Source organism: Phyllobates terribilis, unplaced genomic scaffold (genome assembly GCF_046119375.1).
Source record: "Phyllobates terribilis strain yellow unplaced genomic scaffold, ASM4611937v1 Scaffold_92__1_contigs__length_6168646, whole genome shotgun sequence".
In the NCBI taxonomy this organism is placed as follows: Eukaryota; Metazoa; Chordata; class Amphibia; order Anura; family Dendrobatidae; genus Phyllobates; species Phyllobates terribilis.
Genome location: NW_027362852.1, coordinates 881,959 through 894,122, shown reverse-complemented (window position 1 = coordinate 894,122; position 12,164 = coordinate 881,959).

Sequence of the window (12,164 nt, the reverse complement as noted above, 5' to 3'; positions counted from 1 at the left end):
AAAAAATGTTTTTGTAAATTTTGTTGGAAAAATGAGAAATCGCTGGTCAACTTTTAACCCTTATAGCTCCCTAATAAAAAAAAATTTTGGTTCCAAAATTGTGCTGATGTAAAGTAGACATGTGGGAAATGTTATTTATTAACTATTTTGTGTGACATATCTCTCTGATTTAAGGGCATGAAAATTCAAAGTTTGAAAATTGCAAAATTTTCAAAATTTTCGCCAAATTTCCGATTTTTTCACAAATAAACGCAAGTTATATCGAAGAAATTTTACCACTATCATGAAGTACAATATGTCATGAAAAAACAGTCTCAGAATCAGGGGAATACGTTGAAGCGTTCCAGAGTAATTACTTCATAAAGTGACCGTGGTCAGAATTGAAAAAATTGACCCGGTCACGAAGGCAAAAACAGGCTCTGGTGCGAAGTGGTTAACAGGATGTCTTATTTTTGTGTTTTAGTCCCAAGATTGAAAAGGGCAGCCCTCTTAAAGCCCTGCTGTTTGACTCAACGTTTGATCACTACAGAGGCATCGTAGCCAACATCGCACTGTGTGGAGGTGACGTGTGTAAAGGCAATAAAATAGTGTCTGCCCACTCTGGCAAGTGCTATGAAGTCAATGAGGTTGGCTTGGCATACTGCCCCAGAGGAAGTGCCAGCCGAAAAACTAATTTTTTTTTAAATAATTTTATTAGCCTTTCCCTCTGTCTTCACCAATCAGCCCTCTGAATTAATGATCAGATCAAAGACCTAGACAGGGATAGGAGGGGGCTGGAGACAGCACAGCTAGGGGGAAGCCACCCATGACCGGGGTTGGCCTGGAGGTTTCACCCCCCCCCGTTTTGAATAAGGCTTTCTTGGGGATTGGATAAGGGGAAGTTGGGGGCGGGTAGTGGGAGAGGTGCATATGACGCGCCCCTGGGCCTGTGTCGCGCTGCGTTGCGCACGCGGGAGCTTACCCGGAGCCGGATCTGTTGAGGGTTGTAGTCTCGTGGCGGTGATCCGGTCCGTGCCCAGGGAGTCAGACTAAGTGGCGCTGTATTAGCAGTAGATGTTGGATGACTACGCCACCCGTTGAGTACAGCTAAGGAGCTGCTGCTGCAGGGCAGACCGCTGAGGCCGGTGGTAGGATTGTGCAGCGTGATAGTATAACCCCCAACGGGAGGGGTATGGCCTCAGGGCAGCCGACGTGGATGATGGGGGTAGCAGGAACCACTCGGAGACGGTACTGTGTAGTTCAGGGTCTTTACTGGTGACAAAGATAGACCCTCCCGGAGTACTGGCTAGCGATTGGGGCCTGGTCAGTCCTTGAGCAGATGGGATCTCCCCTGGCCAGGCGGAGTTGTAGGCCTCCCAAACTAACGATACTCTTCTAGCTACCTTGCTAGAGGCGGGTATAAGTAGCCCACGTCCCTGAGTGTACCGTGTGGTGCTCACCCATATGGCCGGTGACTCGGGGCCTTCGGGTTTCTGGGCCAGAGGACCTGCAATCCCCTGCCGGTCGGTTTCTGCTGCTGGATAGGAGTTAGTCCCCACAGCCTCGGACTCCGGGTCCGGTGATAACTTCTCAGTCAGGGCGAGCTCTGCAGCTGCCAGCCCCTGACTCCTTGTAACACTGCTCCCACAGAGCTCCTGTTGTTTCTTCCTATATTTGCTTCTTTTCTCTGCTTCTTCTCTACTCACTCACCCTGCCTCAGCCCTAGGTTTATATAGGGGAAGTTCTTCCCCTCCCAGGACTGGGCAGGAGGTGTGGCATGCATAGGATCCCTGACCAAGAGACCTCCCACCTGCTCTCAGACATAACATTGCTGTTACTGTGGAAAACCAGACCCCTGGGGTGCCACATTCCCCCCTAGTGAAATTTAGTACTCCGGGACTAAACATATTTTAGAAAAACATAACAAGATATAACAATAACAATAAGGAAACACATAAAGGTAGTCACGGCATGTCCGTAACCGGGTGCAGTCTTTGAAGAAAGCAAGGTGTCCATTTCACCAAAACAGGGAGACGTAACCAGGTAGGGGTCTGTCCTGCCCCGAGTCCTTAACAGTCTTTAGTCCGTCCTGGGTTACGCTCCAACTATGTACAAAGGATTCCCGGTAAATCCACCAAGGACTCCTAAAAATAACTAGAAACACATAATTATACACAAGCAACAATAAACAGGTAACCACAAATAAAACAATTTATACACTTCAAATCCTCCAACGTGCGGGTAACTGGCCCCTAGTGGCCCTAGTGAACCTACGGAGCTGACTGTCTGGCCCTGAACTACAGGGTGTAGGAGCTGTTAAGGGTAAACTGGGCAGCGGTCTACGGGCCCTTTGGCTCACTAGGGATATGGCAGGCTCACTGCAAGCAGAGGGTTGATCCTCCTGGTCTGCTGGTGTGGGGTCTTCTGCCTCCTGGACCGGCTGTTCTTCCAGCTCTACCTGTTGCTCCGTAGGTGCTTGGGATGCTGGTTGGAGGAAGGTGAGTACGGGTACCACAACTGCACCATTGACTTGAGTCCAAGACCGAGGGAAGTCTCCGAGCACAGTATTAACCATGTCTTCCCTTTCCTCTACGGGTCGAGGGTCTTCTTGTTCCTCTTCAGGGTTCCGTAGCTGTTCGGGACACTTCTTCAGGTGACCCCGGGATACAATGGTTGTGGTTTCCCCTCCGTCTTTACTGATGGTACAGACCTTTGGGTTGTCGTGGCTTGAGGGCAGTACGGTGTACGGGTCCTTCTCCCACTGGTCGTCCAACTTGTGGAGCCGTCTTTTTCTCTTCAAGACCTGCTCTCCGGGTACCAGGGGAACAGCGGGAGCATACTGGTTGTAAGTTTTCTCTTGTCTTTCCCTAGCCTGACAGAGACTTCGCTCCACGCTCTCCTGTACTCTCCGGTACTGCTGCTGCCTCTCTGTGTCCCAGTCTGCTTCTGGTGAAGTGTCCTCAGGTGTCAGGACTCCCATTTCCAGGTCAACAGGTAACTTACCAGGTCTCGCCCTCATTAGGTAAGCCGGGGTACAGTTGGTGGAACCTACCGGGATGTGGTTGTATAGGTCCACCAGATCGGGCAGCTTCTCAGGCCACAGACTGCGTTCTTCCAGGGGCGACGTTTTCAGAAGATCCATTACCACCTGGTTCATTTTCTCACAAAGTCCATTAGTTTGCGGATGATAGGGTGTCGTCCTTATCTTCCGGCAGCCATACAGAGTGCAGAATTCTTGGAAGACCTCCGCTTCAAAGGCAGGTCCCTGGTCTGTCAACACTTGGTCCGGGTACCCGTGTGGACGGCAGAAATGCTGCTGGAAGGCTCTCGCTGCTGTTCGAGCTGTTAAGTCCTTGACGGGGACGACAACCAAGAACCGGGAGTAGTGATCCACGATGGTTAGTGCGTAGACGTAGCCACTTCTGCTTGGGGTCAGTTTTACATGATCCAAGGCTACCAGTTCCAACGGCTGCCGGGTGACGATGGACTGCAGGGGAGTCTTCTGGCTGGCACGGTCCTTCCTTCTTAGGTTGCACGGGCCACAGTCTCTGCACCACCTCTCGATGGTTCCCCTCATGCCTACCCAGTGGAACCGCTCGCGCAGCAGGAACTCCAGCTTCTTCCATCCGAAGTGTCTAGCCCCGTCGTGGTATGCCTCCATCACCATGGCTGCGTCTCTTCGTGGCACCACTACTTGCCAGATTAGTTCATGCGTCCGGGAGTTAACCATTCTACGGCACAACTTCCCCTTATAAAGGAACAGTCGACTCTTCTCAGCCCACAGTTGCTTGGCTTCCTCCGGAGCGTCTGGGTCAAGGCGAGCCTCTGGCCGAGTCAGCATCTCCTTCACCAGTCGGACGGCAGGGTCACTGTCTTGCGTTTCCTCCCAGTTGTAGTGAGGCAAGGGGTTAAACGTAGCGGCTTGCTTACTCCTTACCTGGTGGGAATACTGGATAGTCCCATGCCGGTGGAACGCAGGGAGTTCGACTTCTTCCAGTCCCTCTGGATCTTCTCCTACGTCCGGTAGGTTTGGCATCCTGGACAGGGCGTCCGCGTTGGTATTGGAGCGTCCTGCCCGGTATTTGATTGTGAACTCGTAGTTGGACAGACGGGCCATCCATCTCTGCTCTAGGGCACCGAGTCTTGCTGTGTCCAGGTGTGTCAACGGGTTGTTATCCGTGTACACGACGAACCGGGAAGAAGCGAGGTAGTGCTTAAAGCGTTCAGTGACTGCCCACACCACTGCCAGGAACTCTAGCTTAAATGAGCTGTAATTCTCAGGGTTTCTCTCGGTGGGTCGCAGTTTTCGGCTGGCGTAAGCGATTACTCGTTCTTTCCCCTGCTGGATCTGGGACAGCACGGCTCCTAGCCCGATGTTACTTGCGTCGGTGTAGAGGATAAAGGGCTGGCTGTAATTCGGGTACGCCAGGATTTCATCCCCCGTGAGGGCCATCTTCAGCTGGCGGAAGGACTCCTCTTCCAACTTCTCCCATCTGAAGGGCGGCTTCTGGTTCTTGGCCTTCCGGGACTGGCCTATCAGGAGGTCCTGCATAGGAGCTGCCTTTTTGGTGAAACCGGGGATGAACCTGCGGTAGTAGCCTACCAACCCGAGGAACTGACGCACTTCCTTTACACTGGAGGGACTTGGCCATTCCTTAATTGCGGTGATCTTATCAGGGTCGGGAGCCACTCCGTCAGCGCTCACCACGTGTCCCAGGTACTGCACCTTTGGTTTCAGGAGGTGACACTTGGAGGGTTTCACCTTTAGGCCGTAGCTTGCCAGAGCTTCGAACACTTCCGCCAGGTGTTTCAGGTGGTCCTCATAAGTCTTAGAATATACGATGACATCGTCCAGGTACAACAGGACCGTCTCGAAGTTTCTATGGCCCAGACAGCACTCCATTAATCGTTGGAAGGTTCCTGGTGCGTTGCAGAGTCCGAACGGCATGCAGGTAAACTCGCTAAGTCCCATCGGGGTGGTGAATGCGGTCTTCTCCCGGTCCGCCTCTGCTACAGGAACCTGCCAGTACCCACTAGTGAGATCCAAGGTAGAGAAGAAGTTAGCAGATCTTAAAGCAGCCAAAGACTCCTCTATCCTTGGTAAGGGGTACGCATCCTTGTGTGTGATACGGTTGATTTTCCGGTAATCTACACACATCCTCATGGTGTTGTCTTTCTTTTTGACTAAGACTAGTGGAGCTGCCCAGGGGCTACAGCTATCCCTGATCACCCCAGCCTCCTTCATGTCTCTAAGCATCCCCTTGGCGTGTTGGTAGTGTGCAGGGGGTACTGGTCGATACCTCTCTTTTATGGGAGGATGGTCTCCCGTGGGGATGTGGTGTTCTACCCCCTTGACTCGCCCGAAGTCTAACGGGTGTTTACTAAACACTCTCTCGTACTCTTGAACCACCCGATAGACTCCCTGTTTCTGATGTGAGGGAGTGGAGTCAGTACCCAAATGTAGTTGCTGACACCAGTCCTCCATTGTTTTCTTAGAGCCGTTACCTTCCTCCGGGTGAGATGGAGGCAAGGGTTCCACAGATTGTATAGCATTTTGGTTAATGGTATATAATTTGGCTAGCGTGGCATACCGGGGCAGGTACACTTCCCTCTTCCCGATATTGATTATGCGAACGGGCACCCTCCCATGGCGTACATTAACCACCCCCCGTGCTGTCAAGATGGTGGGCCTACTGTCTGAGTAAACTGGTTCTACCATTGCCTGGTAATCTCTACCTCTCAGACCAATAGCTGCCCGGCACCAAATCATCATTTCACTTTTTGGGGGCATGGCAATAGGGAAAGGGTCACACATCCTCACGCTACCAATCTCACCGCCGGAGAGTTCCACCTGTTGCCGTCGCATCAGTGCCCGGATCTCTTTTTGGAGCACTCGCTGCTCGCCGGAGCTGGCGTTCTTGGCAACCTGCTGTAAAAGGAAAATCACCTCTGCAAGACAATTTTCAATTACATTAGTTCCTAGAGTTATCTTTGGGTGACTCTCGTGTTTGTCAATGTCTACAATGATCAGTCCCTGTGCTGCCAGTTCAACTCTACCAATTTTAATGGTCACCTCTTTAAATCCGATCTGTGGCACGGGCTGACCATTGCTGGCGATGATACTCAAGTCGTCGTCAGGGTAGCGGGTAATATCCGAGTCATTCCAGTACTGCTTGAAGAGCACGTACGGGATGGTGGTGACCTGTGACCCGGTGTCCAGTAGGGCACTCATAGGAATGCCATCCAGTACCACAGGCAAGACTGGACATCCTCCCACATATTTGTCGCGCCAGTTTGATGGGCCTGATGATCTTTTTCCTAGGGGTTGGCCCTCTACCCTAGGTTGTGCCAGTTTAAAGGACAGTACCTTGCCATATGTCCGGGTTGATTACAGCGGCGGCAGATGGGTCGTCCGTCCTCGTTGTATCGGTCGCTGGGTCTTCCTCTGGCCGGTGGGGTCCTCCTTGGTCGACGCCACGGGATGTCCTCCGGTCCGGATGCCAGCTGGATCTTCCCTGGAGTGGAAACCTGTAAAGACTGCACAGTTCGGGTTAGCGCAGCAACGCTTTTAGCTAGCTCTTGGACCTGATGGTGCAGGTCTGGAGCCGAGTCATTGTTCAAAGCCTGCGCATCAGCTCCCACAGGCCCTGCCGACAAGGGCGCCGCCTCCTGGTGGTAGGTGGTAGTGGGGCGTCTGTGGGTCACAACGCCACCTGGTGCCGGTTCTCGGAGCACCCGGATGGCTCTGTCCTTGAACTGTGCAAATCCCAGATGAGGGTCCTGTAAGGCCATTGCCCGCAACTGGGTTCGGTGGGCATTGCAATATAAACCCTCTATAAATTGTTCAGTTAACAGCCTGTCCTCGTCTCCCACGCCGTCAGGGTCGGTCTGCTTAATGGCTCTCAGGGCCTCTTGTAGGTTCAGGGCATAGTCCCTTATACTCTCATGTGCCCGCTGTTTGCACCCGTAGAATCTAAGCTTGATCTCGGCTGAGGTGCGGGTATCAAAGGTGTCCCTCAGCCGGGTTAGTATCCCTGCGACAGTCCTCCCCCCAGGTGGCCAGGACTTTACCTCCCTTTGGGCTGCCCCGGTTAATTGGGCCACCAGGATGCTTACTTTTTGCTCTTCTGTGAGGGGGTACACCTGGAAGAGGCTATCCAGTTTTTCTCTAAAGTCCTGCAGGGTATGTGACTCCCCTGAGTACTGGGGTAGCCAGGCTGCCCCCGGGATATAGGGCATGGTGAAAGGCATGACCGCAACAGCGGTGGCGCTGGCGGGGGTTGGAGCGGTGAAGCTCTCCTCCGTATCCGACATCCTTCTCCCCCCTAGTGGACCGTGGCCTACCTTGCGATGATCCTCTTCCGTAGGCCGCGGCTCCGCAGTGGATCGTCAGGGTTGAGGACCTTCCGTCGCGCTCCTGTGACGTCGGCGTCTGCTGGGCTCCTTCCAGGACCTTACGCAACGTCCGGACGTGAGGCGGGGCTTCAGTTCTCGCGCGTTTTCGGTTTCCACGCCCCTCTTCTTCCCGCGCGGCGTCCTCAAGATGGCGTCCAATGGCGGGAAAACTCCACGGATGGCGGGAAGAAGGCCGAAGATGGCGCCGGATGGCGGGAAAACTCCACCGATGGCGGGAAGAAAGCGGAAGATGGCGCCGGATGGCGGGAATCTTCACCACGGGTAAGTTTTCACAGTCTTTTTCAGGCACGCAGTACCCGGTGGTTGCGGGCACGAGATCCTGCCGACTACGCCAAAAGTTGACGCGCCCCTGGGCCTGTGTCGCGCTGCGTTACGCACGCGGGAGCTTACCCGGAGCCGGATCTGTTGAGGGTTGTAGTCTCGTGGCGGTGATCCGGTCCGTGCCCAGGGAGTCAGACTAAGTGGCGCTGTATTAGCAGTAGATGTTGGATCACTACGCCACCCGTTGAGTACAGCTAAGGAGCTGCTGCTGCAGGGCAGACCGCTGAGGCCGGTGGTAGGATTGTGCAGCGTGATAGTATAACCCCCAACGGGAGGGGTATGGCCTCAGGGCAGCCGACGTGGATGATGGGGGTAGCAGGAACCACTCGGAGACGGTACTGTGTAGTTCAGGGTCTTTACTGGTGACAAAGATAGACCCTCCCGGAGTACTGGCTAGCGATTGGGGCCTGGTCAGTCCTTGAGCAGATGGGATCTCCCCTGGCCAGGCGGAGTTGTAGGCCTCCCAAACTAACGATACTCTTCTGGCTACCTTGCTAGAGGCGGGTATAAGTAGCCCACGTCCCTGAGTGTACCATGTGGTGCTCACCCGTATGGCCGGTGACTCGGGGCCTTCGGGTTTCTGGGCCAGAGGACCTGCAATCCCCTGCCGGTCGGTTTCTGCTGCTGGATAGGAGTTAGTCCCCACAGCCTTGGACTCCGGGTCCGGTGATAACTTCTCAGTCAGGGCGAGCTCTGCAGCTGCCAGCCCCTGACTCCTTGTAACACTGCTCCCACAGAGCTCCTGTTGTTTCTTCCTATATTTGCTTCTTTTCTCTGCTTCTTCTCTACTCACTCACCCTGCCTCAGCCCTAGGTTTATATAGGGGAAGTTCTTCCCCTCCCAGGACTGGGCAGGAGGTGTGGCATGCATAGGATCCCTGACCAAGAGACCTCCCACCTGCTCTCAGACATAACATTGCTGTTACTGTGGAAAACCAGACCCCTGGGGTGCCACACATATATAGGGAAAAGTGCGGGAAAACCGCCATTACCTGAAGAGCAGCAGACTGATTACCAGAGATGGCGTCCATCGAATCCCTGGTGGGCCAACTCAGAGATCTCGCCAGGTCACGGAGAGGAGGATGGCTGGAGGCCCAGCTTTCTGCCTTGCTGGGAGCAGCTGAAAATATGGAGGTGCCGTCCGGAGCTGTGCGAAGGAGCAGGAGGACCCCGCCCCTGGAGAGACTGTCACCGGAGGGATCAACGCGCAACAGGCGCAGGCTCCGGAGCCCCTCCGGGTACCCTGCGGGAGGAGAGCAAGACGGTGCGGTCCCTGCCCGCCGCGCTCGTCCTGGCAGGAATCCATCTAGCCGGCCTTTTGGCGCTGCACGACGAGGAGCGCGGCCCGCACCGGAAGTCAGGGCCGCACCAGAAATGACGTCCGCACCGGAAGTGACGTCCGCACCGAATGTGCACTCCCCGGGAACAGCGTCGCTGGAGCCGGGGTTCAGGGCCCCGGCCGAGCGGCGATCGCGCACTGCAGCTGGGCCGCACAGGCCAGCTGCTACCAGCGGTGGGGGACAGAACGAGAAGAGAGGGCCCAGGAGGATCGGGGGAACAGAGCAAAAAACGGCAGGCGCCACTGGCGATGCTCCTATCGGGGCGCCTGCTGGGAGGACCACGACGACACCAGGAAGGCAAGCATCTGCGGGCAGGCAGCAGTCCAGGGATCCACTGCTGCCTGGCTCACATGGAAGATGTGGAAGGGAAGGAGTGACGGGCGGCGACACCGTGCTGCCTGGCAGCGTCCATTCTGGCAGCACGGACTAGGCCCGTGTGTCTGGGTCTGGTAGCCGGAGGAGGCCCAGAGCTGCGTCCAGGAGCATAAGACGGTCCGGCGGGAGGCGAGCGTCGAGGAGAAGACAGTCTGCAGCATCTGTGACCGTTAAGGTCCCCCCTGGTGACGTGGAGGCCAGGGGCGCGGGCCTTGAGCGACGAACGGACACTGAAGGATCCTATTCCAGCGGTGACCGTGATGGAAGTGGTGATCGTCAGGACTCAGGAATTCTGGCTGGCGGGGACACAGCACCTGCGCAGCTGCGTGAGTATAGTTCTATGTCTCGTTTGGCGCCCGCAGGGGCTGTTTTGCAAGGGGTGTAGTGGTCAGTTTGCAGGTCCAGAGGGGAGGAGCTTAGGCGGTCCCGGGGGTGCAGAGGTATCGGGGATTAGGGATATCTTACATAGCATGTCTCAGATTTTGCTTAGAATGGAGAGCGGGGCAGCGGGTGGGTAAAGGGCATCCCCCGTAGGAGCCTGGTTACCAGGCCAGGAGGTGTTGCTGCAACCCAGTTGCGTTACGGTAGGGTCAGCGGCGGGCACTGAGGTAGCGTCTACGGGCGTTTCGGTATCGGTTCAAACGGAAAACGACAAGGGCGATACGGTAAAGCTGGATGATAGGGCAAAGGGTGAGGTGTATGTGTGCTTCGAGGGGCCACTGGGGGCACATTTAAAAAAAAAGGTGAAGGAGAAAATTTGGCGTGATGAATACGTCAAAATTTTCTCCCTCCTTCCCTTGGAGAAATTGGAGAAATTTAATTTAGACAAGGGGAGGAAGGATGATAGCAAAAAGGAGGAGGAGGAGAAGCGCAGGTGGCGCTTGATTCCCTCAGACTTTTGCAAATTGGCTTCAACCATTTGCTATATTGGCTGGTGTCATTGGGGAAAAGTTTCCAGAAAATTGCTCGGGTTTATTCTGTTACTTAGACGCGATTGGGGAAGCGCATCGTACTTACGGGGGACAAACATGGCTGAGGTACGATGAGGCAGAGGAAGGCGGTGCGGCCTGAGATTAAGTGGGACCAGAAGGATATTGGCCTTTGGTTAAAAGTGATGGCCCCTGCTAGATACAGGCAGTCCTTTCACGGGAGCGGAGGAAGCGGGAGTCAATCGTCGGGAACGGGTGGAGGTAGTCAGGGAGCACAGGGAGGAAAAGAGAAGTTGGGAATGTGCTGGCAATTTAATGATGGCCAGTGCAAATATGGGAACGACTGTAAGTTCAAGCACGTTTGTTCTCATTGTAACGGGAGCTCCCATGGGGCAGCAAAATGCTTCAAAAAAGGAAAAGGAAGGATGTCTGTGGGTACCGGTCAAGGGGGTGACTCCAGTGAATCTGCTAGGGATGGCCCCCTTTCTAAGTAGATATCGAAGGCCAGGATTATTAATGATGGTTTTTTGGAAGGTTTCAGGATCCCGCCTCCTGGCCACACGGTTCCTTTCTCTGTTAATAATTTGAGGTCTGCTTTGTTGCATCCAGAGGTTGTCGGTGTTAAGTTGGCGAAGGAGGTGGAGTTAGGTCGTATGGCGGGGCCTTTTGGGGTAGTGCCTAAGAAGGAGCCGAATAAATTTCGCCTGATCCAACATTTGTCGTACCCGAAAGGTTGTTCGGTCAATGACGGTATAGCGCCGGAATTATGTTCGGTTGAATACACATCATTTGATGCGGCTGTGTCATGGGTTCGTAGGTATGGGCCTGGGTCATTGTTAGCAAAAACTGACATTGAATCAGCTTTTAGGTTACTCCCGGTTCACCCGGCTAGCATTCCACTGTTGGGTTGTTTTTGGAACAAAGGTTATTACCTGGATAGGTGTTTGCCTATGGGTTGTTCTATTTCATGTTCCTTGTTTGAAACTTTCAGTACTTTTCTGGAATGGGTGGTCAGGAACGTTGCAGGCGTGCAGTCCGTTATCCACTACCTGGATGACTTTTTGTTCATAAATCCCCCAGATTCGTTTGTCTGTGGTTATTTGTTAGCAGCCATGGTGCGGGTTGCTGAACGTTTTGGGGTCCCTTTGGCCAAAGAAAAAACTGAAGGTCCTTGTACTGTATTGAGTTTTTTAGGAATATTGATCGCATGGAGTGTCGACTGCCCGAGGATAAATTGTTGTTACTCAGGCAGGAGGTCGTTCGAATTGGTAAACTGCGTAAGGTGACATTGAAGGAGCCCCATTCGCTGCTAGGGAGATTGAACTTTGCTTGTAGGATCATGCCTATGGGCAGAATATTTTGTCGCAGGTTGTCAAGGGCAACTGCGGAAGTGCGGGCATCGCATCACTTTATTCATTTGAATAGAGAGCACAGAGAGGATTTGTTGGTGTGGAAGCGTTTTTTGGACAATTACAACAGCAGGTCGTTGATTCAGCAGGAGTTTTTGAACAGCTTTGATTGCGAGATTTACACGGACGCGGCAGGCGGTGCTGGCTATGGAGCTTTTTGTAAGGGAAAGTGGAGCGTGGGAAAATGGCCCGATTCATGGAAAGATAAGGGTCTTACAAAGAATCTCGCTCTGTTGGAATTATTCCCAATTGTAGTTGCCGTCTCGATTTGGGGTGAGTTCTTTTTGAATCGGAGAGTCAGGTTTTACTGCGATAACATGGGAGTGGTGACGGTGATTAACAGCTTGTCGGCTTTATCTCCTCCGGTTATTAAGCTGGTCAGGGAACTGGTACTAT